The following is a 7,903-nucleotide window of genomic DNA, read 5'->3' as shown; positions in this document are numbered from 1 at the left end:
TGTAAAATATGAAATGAAATGATCTTCAAGTCGAGGTACTTGAGACATCATCTAGCATGGCTCATCATTCTACGTGTGCGAAATCAAAGCCTGAGACCCCAAAAGGTTAAGTGGTTTGTCTGGGTCACCCTTCTTCTAAGTGACAGGTCGTGAGTGAGTGGCTCCAGGCATATAAGGAGGAGACTTGCTATCGTAAGAAACAGGAGTCTAGCCTGACGGAAAGAATGCTGGATTCCAGACCTGACCCTGTCACTGGTCCAGGCATTTGCGGGCAAGTCCCTGGATGTCTCTAGGTCTCCATCTGGGAAAAAAGCATTCAACCATTTTTTTTTTTCCTAAGGCCCTTCCTAGTTCTTGAAACTTATAATTCTCATCATTACTGTTCTCTTTGGGCTCATGCCTATAACTAAACTGGAAACATTTGCAATGCGGTAGAAGCAGAGCTTCATAAAGTCAGAACAGAAGATTTAACGTTTCCTACATCCAGGCTTTGACCCTCCTCTGTCCTCTTGCCCAGTCTTTCCCGGGAAGAAACCTCTTTGAAGTCATTCTGGCTCTGTTGATTAAGGAATCAGTCTCTCTAATCCCCCAGACTTTGATCCCCACACAACCCAGATAGTTTTAAGCAGATGAAATCTCTGTTCCATGGTCACCGGACCCTGCTTAGAGGCAGCCCGCAAAGCCTGCCGCCTACCAGCCCAGCCACTGCTGCTTAGTGAAACCAGCGGTGAACCTCAGGAAGGTGGTCCAAGGCCACAGTCATCACTACTCAAGAGCCAAGTCATTAATTCATCCAGAAACTATTCATGGGCATCATTTAAAAACCAGGCATGGGGTAGGTACTTAGGAAACTTACAGTCCAGTAGAGGACCAGCAGCACTGTTCACGGAGCACACCCATAAAAGCACGATTACAGCTGTGGGGCATGCTAGGAGGAAAGCAGTCGTGGAGGTACTGAGGCAGAGTACGGTGTGGAACTCTGACCACTCCTTTAAGGGTTGAAGTCTTGTTATCTGTGTCATAGGGATTGGGCTGAAGCCTGAGGGATGGAGGACAGGAAGTTGGCACTGCTCCAGGCAGAGAGAACAACATGTACGAAGGCCATTGGTGTGAGCATGTGAGGATCCAGAGGATGACCATGACATGGAGGCACAGAGAACAGCAGGACTGTGACCAGCCCATCCTGGGTTTATTTCAGGATAATGCTAAGAGACTGTTTGCTCAGTTAGATTAAGACTCAAGTCTCCCTTGATCCCTGTTCCTGCGTTTTGCTCAGCAAGTGGAAATAGCGGCATGGTCTTGTGCAGGCTCCCTGCAGGACGCAGTTGCCAGAAAACTTAAGCTAAGGCTATCCGTAATGCTTCTCACCAAATGCTCTTCCATTTCCTGCGAAAAGAAAGAATGCTTTGATGATGCAGTTACCATCATCGTTAACCTAGCATAACACAATCATACTGAAATGCATTTTCACAAATTGTTTTGTCCCCAGATGGTATATTTTCCAGTAGAAATGGTTTTGTATATTACCTGCTGTTCGTGAATATCTCATACCATATTGTGTCTTCTGAAAAGAATTTTCACCAGGGAAATCAACATCGTGCTGTACTTCTCTTTTGGGGGGAGGAAATTAAAGAACAACAGAAGTAATTTTAAATGAAATATATATAAAGTACATATAAATGTACATATTTTTATTTAAAAATTACTTCTGTGGTTCTAATATATACCTATATATATAGTGTGTGTGTATATATATATGGCTATATATATATTACATGTTCATTAACAAACATGAGAACAACTTTGGAAGGAACAATTAATTATTCCCTTATCAAAACAACATAAGAAGTTTGTTCTTGACACAATAATGTATTGAGATGACTACTTTCTTTCTTCTTTATTATAAACACATTTTCTTAGATTGTAAAATGAAGAAAATGCCAGAAAACAGCCAGAGAAGTGATATCTCCCGCTGGAATAACAATCTGGCTGCAAATATTAATACTCTCCTTTAAATTGGGGAAACTAAAGATAAATTATTGAACAGAGTGCATTCTTAGGTCGATAGGTACAAAAATGCTGAAGGCAGATAGATAGAACAGGTCCTGACAACTGAAGGGTTTTAAAAATATCAATTGTGATACAATGGCTCACATTTTTTAGTGAAGTTATGAAAAAAAAGTAGCATTATTACCATTCACGGTTCATTGGAGTAAATGGTGTTTGTTGATTAAGTGGCAGTGTATGAAATGACACATTTAGGATAATGGAAGAGTCTGGGAAACAATAAAAAGGATTTAAGTATTAAGATTCAACTACGCACAGTACAGTTTTGGTACTTTTTCTATCTTGGTGTTCTAATTATTTGGATAGCAGCACCAGACACAGTAACCATATGGCAGTTCCCTACCCCGAGAGTCCTTGATTCACGAAGGATTCTGCAAGTCCGCTATTGAACTCCCGGATGAGAACGGAACGTTTTAAGGAAACATAAAAAACAATGGTGTATAAGAGACACCCCTAACCTCAATCATTTAGGGATAGTCTTCCACAGCACAGTAGACGCCCTCCACACAGAGCATTGGAAGGAGTCCTGGGTCTTCGTCTGACTCTGTGTAAAGTCCGAGAAATCATTTAATATCTCTGGGCTTCAGTATTTCTAGCTGAAAAAAACTTAACACCCCCCCGGTATTAAAATAGGTAAACATGTAAAGATGCCCCAAGGCATGGCGGGTAGATCTTGCTTCTCTGTCTTTGACCCTTCCGAAATAAAAGCTGTGAAGTGGGCTCCAACGTATAATTTATTTTACTGAGAAGAAAGGTGGGAGGAGTGGCTTAGGAGAGAGCAGGGCTGCAGACACACCTTCGTGGCTCACCTGGCTGGAGCATGCATGCCCTGCCCTGCCCTGCACCAGACCCTGGGCCGAAGGCCTCCGCTCACGGGGGATGCAGGCTCAGGAAGGGTGACATTTAGAAATTACCTCAGCCCTGGCCGGTTAGCTCAGTGGTAAAGCGTCAGTCAGCCTGGCATGTGGGGGACCCGGGTTCGATTCCCAGCCAGGGCACATAGGAGAAGCGCCCATTTGCTTCTCCACCACCCCCCCTTCCTCTCTGTCTCTCTCTCTTCCCCTCCCGCAGCCAAGGCTCCATTGGAGCAAAGATGGCCCAGGCGCTGGGGATGGCTCCTTGGCCTCTGCTCCAGGCACTGGAGTGGCTCTAGTCATGGCAGAGCGACGCCCCTGAGGGGCAGAGCACCGCCCCCTGGTGGGCAGAGCACTGCCCCCTGGTGGACAGAGCATCGCCCCTGGTGGGCGTGCCGGGTGGATCCTGGTAGGGCGCATGCGGGAGTCTGTCTGACTGTCTCTCCCTGTTTCCAGCTTCAGAAAAATACAAAACAAAAATAAATAAATAATAAATAAAATAAAATAAACATAGAAATTACCTCAATGCCCTCTCCCAACTTCCCTCAACTATAAAATAAGCATTGGAATAGTTCTCTTTGCAGATGGCTTTTGTGAAGCGTGTCAAGTTAGACAATGACGGTAAACACAAACAAACAAAAAACTTCAAGTCTGATATGTGGTAAGCACTGACCAAATGTTTGCTTCGATTTCGCATTTAAATTGTACTGGAATGGGGCTCAAGTTTCAGATGCCTGACGGGCACAGATGAAAAGGGGACCAATGGGACCAGGGTATTCTGATGGGACAAGGGAAAAGCATTTGAGTTCCAGCCCAGGGATCAAAAAGAACCATCAGAATTGTCCTGGGGCAGGTAAGCATTTTGCACTTGTGAAAAGGGGGCTTCTTAGGGACAAGCCATTCTGGGGGTTCACTGGCCTCACAAGTATCGGAGTAAGGATGTGAGGATCACTAATGACTGGTTCATCACCAGCTGCAAGAAACAGGCACTAGCTTCTCAGATCTGAGCTGGACCCAAGCACGAGGCACTCCAATCGGTTAGAAAAGCTGGGGACCCAGTTTGAGAGACTTCAACGCCATGTGGTGGGACTGTTACAAGATAGGAGTGACTTGGGAATGTCCTCGAAGCATGCAGGGAAATCCTAGGCATGGGGTCAGAGGGTCCTGGGCTCTGGTCTAGCTGTACATCATAGTCATTGTGAGCTGACTCATTCAAGTTTTTCAAAATCAACTCTTCACCCACAATAAGGGAGTAACAATTTTGACCATATAGGGCTCTGTGCGGATTAAATGAGATGATGGATGTAAATGTCTTGCACTGTGTATATGCTCCAAAGCGTCAGCTTGCATTATTGTGATTCCTTCAAAACCCTCTTCTGTCTTCGACCCCCACCTTCATTCAGCCCTGCCCTCGGAGGAGCCCCTGGGTGGCATTGAGTGGTAATGAAATCAGTTTTCAATCGCCATCTTGCACCTTGCTGTCTCTGTAGAAACAAATTCAGAAAGAGTTATCCTGAGTTCCTTTCCTAAGATATTTTGACCCTAAAACAAAATTCCCTGCCCTAATTAGCTTAAACGTCTCCTACGACAGCCACCAAAAGAGACCGGGTATTCTACGGCATCAGTTGGAGTCGCCTAAAAAACAAAAAGAAACTCGAGCTCTACCCAAACTATCAAGTTGAAAGACCTGGCCAAGCTCATTAATTTTTTTTTAGAGAAGTGGAGGATGAAAAAGGTTTCCAAGCCTTCTCTGACGGTAGCCCGCGGTGGAGAAAAGGGCAATTTATCAAAAGGAAACCTTAATCATAATATAACAAAGCCTGACCTTTAAGAGAAAGAATTGAAGAGTCAGCCTGGAAAATAATTTTTAGTCATAAATTCTCCTAGTGGCACACAAGTTCTTTGGTTGCTGGCCCGTCGAACGCTGGCATGGGCTCATCCTAACAGAGTGGCACCGAAGAGGCTATATCCACAATGAGGAGAGGAGCTGGATTCCTCGGCGTGCCTCAGAGGCCACACAAGACAAAGCAAGACACAACCACACGACCCGGAGTTGTTGACCCAGCACTGCAACACAACCCCTGCCTCCAGGGCGAAGCCCAGCTTCTGGCCTTCCAAGGCTCCTCTTGTTTGTGATGTGGAGATTTCAGCTGGATCATGCTGAGACGCCTGGAAAACACCAGTTCTCACTGAAAAGACCAACGGGCTCCATGCAGGGCGGTGTGGGCACTGGCTCAGCCTGAGCTGGCCCAGCCTGGGGGGAACTTGGACTTCAGGGTCGGCTACCGTCGGCACAAGCAGAAGGGGCCCTTCTGCCTGCTCTGTACGTCCTTAATTCTTGAGTTCTCAAACTGCTATTCCCTCACGATGTCATTTTCCTCAGAAGACAATCCAAACCAGTGATTACCAGACACCAACGCAGTAAAAAGACACAATTATAATGGAGAAATGAAAAAACGGGAAAGGGCAAGATCGGGAATTTTACCTCCTGGAAATGCGTGTGTTCTTAAGAACCACGCTAATTTTATTTCACAGGGAAATTTCATGAAAATTTAAATAAAAATATACTTCAAAGAACGGTCTGTCCTGTCCTTGATAACCCAACCACAACCCCGGCTGGCCAAGGAAAACGGAGCCCAGACAAGGGAGGGCTTCCCGCAGCGGCAGGAGCGGCGGGCGTGTTGAACTTGGACGTCAGCAGTCCGAGGTGGCGCCCTGCTCTGTCCTTCCGTGCCAGAAGCCCTGGAGCTTGACTCACTGTTACTACCTCTCATATCATTATGGGTCACATTCTGTCTTCTCTCCCCTTCAAATTCATGTGCTGAGGTCCTAATCCGCAGTATCTCAGCCTGTGACTTTATTTGGAAGTAGGGTCATTGCAGATGCCATCAGTTAAGAGGAGGTCCTGATCCAATATGACTGATGTCATTGCAAAAGGGGGGATTTTGCAGGATAAGATCGGAATCCAATATGACTGATGTCATTGCAAAAGGGGGAATTTTGGAGACAAATACACACACACACACACACACACACACACACACACACGAGAAGGCCTTGCGGACGTGAAGACAGAGAGGCCAGGAGCACCATGGCAGCAAAGCACAGGGAAGAGGATCCAAACAGACTCTCCCACACAGCCTCAGGAGGACCCCCCCCTGCCCACACTTAGATCCCGGCCTTCCAGCTTCCCGAACCGAGAGGTCCCAGTTGCTTAAACCACCTGGTTTGAGGTACTCTGTTCCAACAGCCCTAGCAAGCTAACACGCTTGAGTACCAGCTGGGTTCACGTTCTCCGTTTTTCTCGCCACACGAGCATTGACAGTCCCTCCCACAGGGCAGCACCCGATGGGCTTCTGGACGCAGCGAGGATGGGGCCATGCTTCTCATCTAGTGGACCGTGCAGCCTCACACGACAGCTCTGGTCAGACGTGGCCACTGAGCTCGCGAGGGGCGAGAGAGTCTAACAGACACACGAGATATCAAAGGCTCTCTACAAGAATGTGAAATAGCTCATCCATGCATTGTATAATATATATCAATGTGTTGAAATGATAATATTTTAGATCTCCGGGTTAAACAAAGTAAATTGCTAAAATTAATTTCTCCTGTTGCTTTTGAATTTTTTTGCAGACCAAGGGCAGGTGTCAGGGTGGTCAAGGGGGGTCTTCACATGTTGGGGGTCCGGCAGACAGAGCAAAGCAGCCAGGAGGGGGCACTCTGTGGCCTAGGAGCGAGTTAGACAAGGCCTAGAGGCGGACCCTCTGGGGAAATTGCAAAGAACTCTCAAGGCTATCTGGCAGGCCCCTGGGAAGGAGAGGAGAAAGCGAAAAGCCAATAGCAACTGCACTGACTGAACCCTGGCCGGGGGCCAGGCCCGGACTAAGTGCATTCCACATACTCATTTGTTTCGTTCTCGTGGCAGCTCCACGACTTAGCACCTCTCCTTCTCATTTGGCAGAAGAGGAAACGGCACCAACATGTGAAGGTCATAGTCCAGGACGATGCAGCAAGGGGGTTTAAACCCGAGCCTGGGACAGCCGGTGGGAGCTCGCCCGCAAAGGAACACACGCGTCATGCTAACTTAGTAGATCAGACAAGGCGAGCAGGATGGGAGGGAGGGAGAACATTAGCTGGTTTCTCTTGCATGCAATTAGGAAGCCATGGAAAGAGTTTCAGCGAGAGCCTGGCGTAATTAACTGAGTTTCAGCACACTAGGCGCTCCGAGGCCCTGAGGGGCGGCGGGGCTGGACTGGACATTCAGGGCTCCGGTGGGAGGCCAGTGCTCTTTCCTGGCCCAGAAATAGACACATCATCTGGAGAACTTCCCGTTCCTAGGGCCTTGGAGGGATACAGTGGTCCCAGCAGGCACTTTGCAGACAAAAAATAAAGTGATTTGGGGACACGGAGCTGGTCTGACCAAAACCAAATTGTGGGCGCTGCCGGCTCCGCCCTCCCTTCCCCGGGAGCTGCTGTTCTCTGACGTCAGCCCACTCCTGCTTTGACACTTCAGGGCATGAGAAGAGCTTGTGTCGAGGGCAGGGTTGAAGGAGCAGAAGAACCAAGACTTCTGCCTTAGAGGTCCACCTTAAGGCTAAGAGTGATGCCAGGTTTCACCTTCAGGTTCCAGTACTTTCTGGCATCCTTGAGGGGCTTCAAGAATTTTTTTTTTCTATTTTCTGAGGCTGCTTAATGTGTGGGATGCATCCCACCTTTCCTCCAAGATCACTAGAGAAGAAATAGCTCTACTGAAACAATGACTTTGACTCTTTAAAACACATTTTTCCCTCCCAAATACCAAAGCACTTAGACCGTGATGATTCAAAGCTCGCAATGTGCTGTAATTCTGAGTCTAAAAGGTAGGCAACTTGAAATGAGAAACTCTTCTCCAAAATGTGACCTTAGAACTATTAGTGGTCGCCCTAAGGACACTGGTCGTAGCCAGGTGCCCTCTTTTGGCTTGTGAAACACGTGGAGTCCTG

Source organism: Saccopteryx bilineata, chromosome 5 (genome assembly GCF_036850765.1).
Source record: "Saccopteryx bilineata isolate mSacBil1 chromosome 5, mSacBil1_pri_phased_curated, whole genome shotgun sequence".
Taxonomy (NCBI): domain Eukaryota; kingdom Metazoa; phylum Chordata; class Mammalia; order Chiroptera; family Emballonuridae; genus Saccopteryx; species Saccopteryx bilineata.
The sequence above is the reverse complement of the archived record's forward strand: the minus strand, read 5'-3'. Positions refer to the sequence as shown.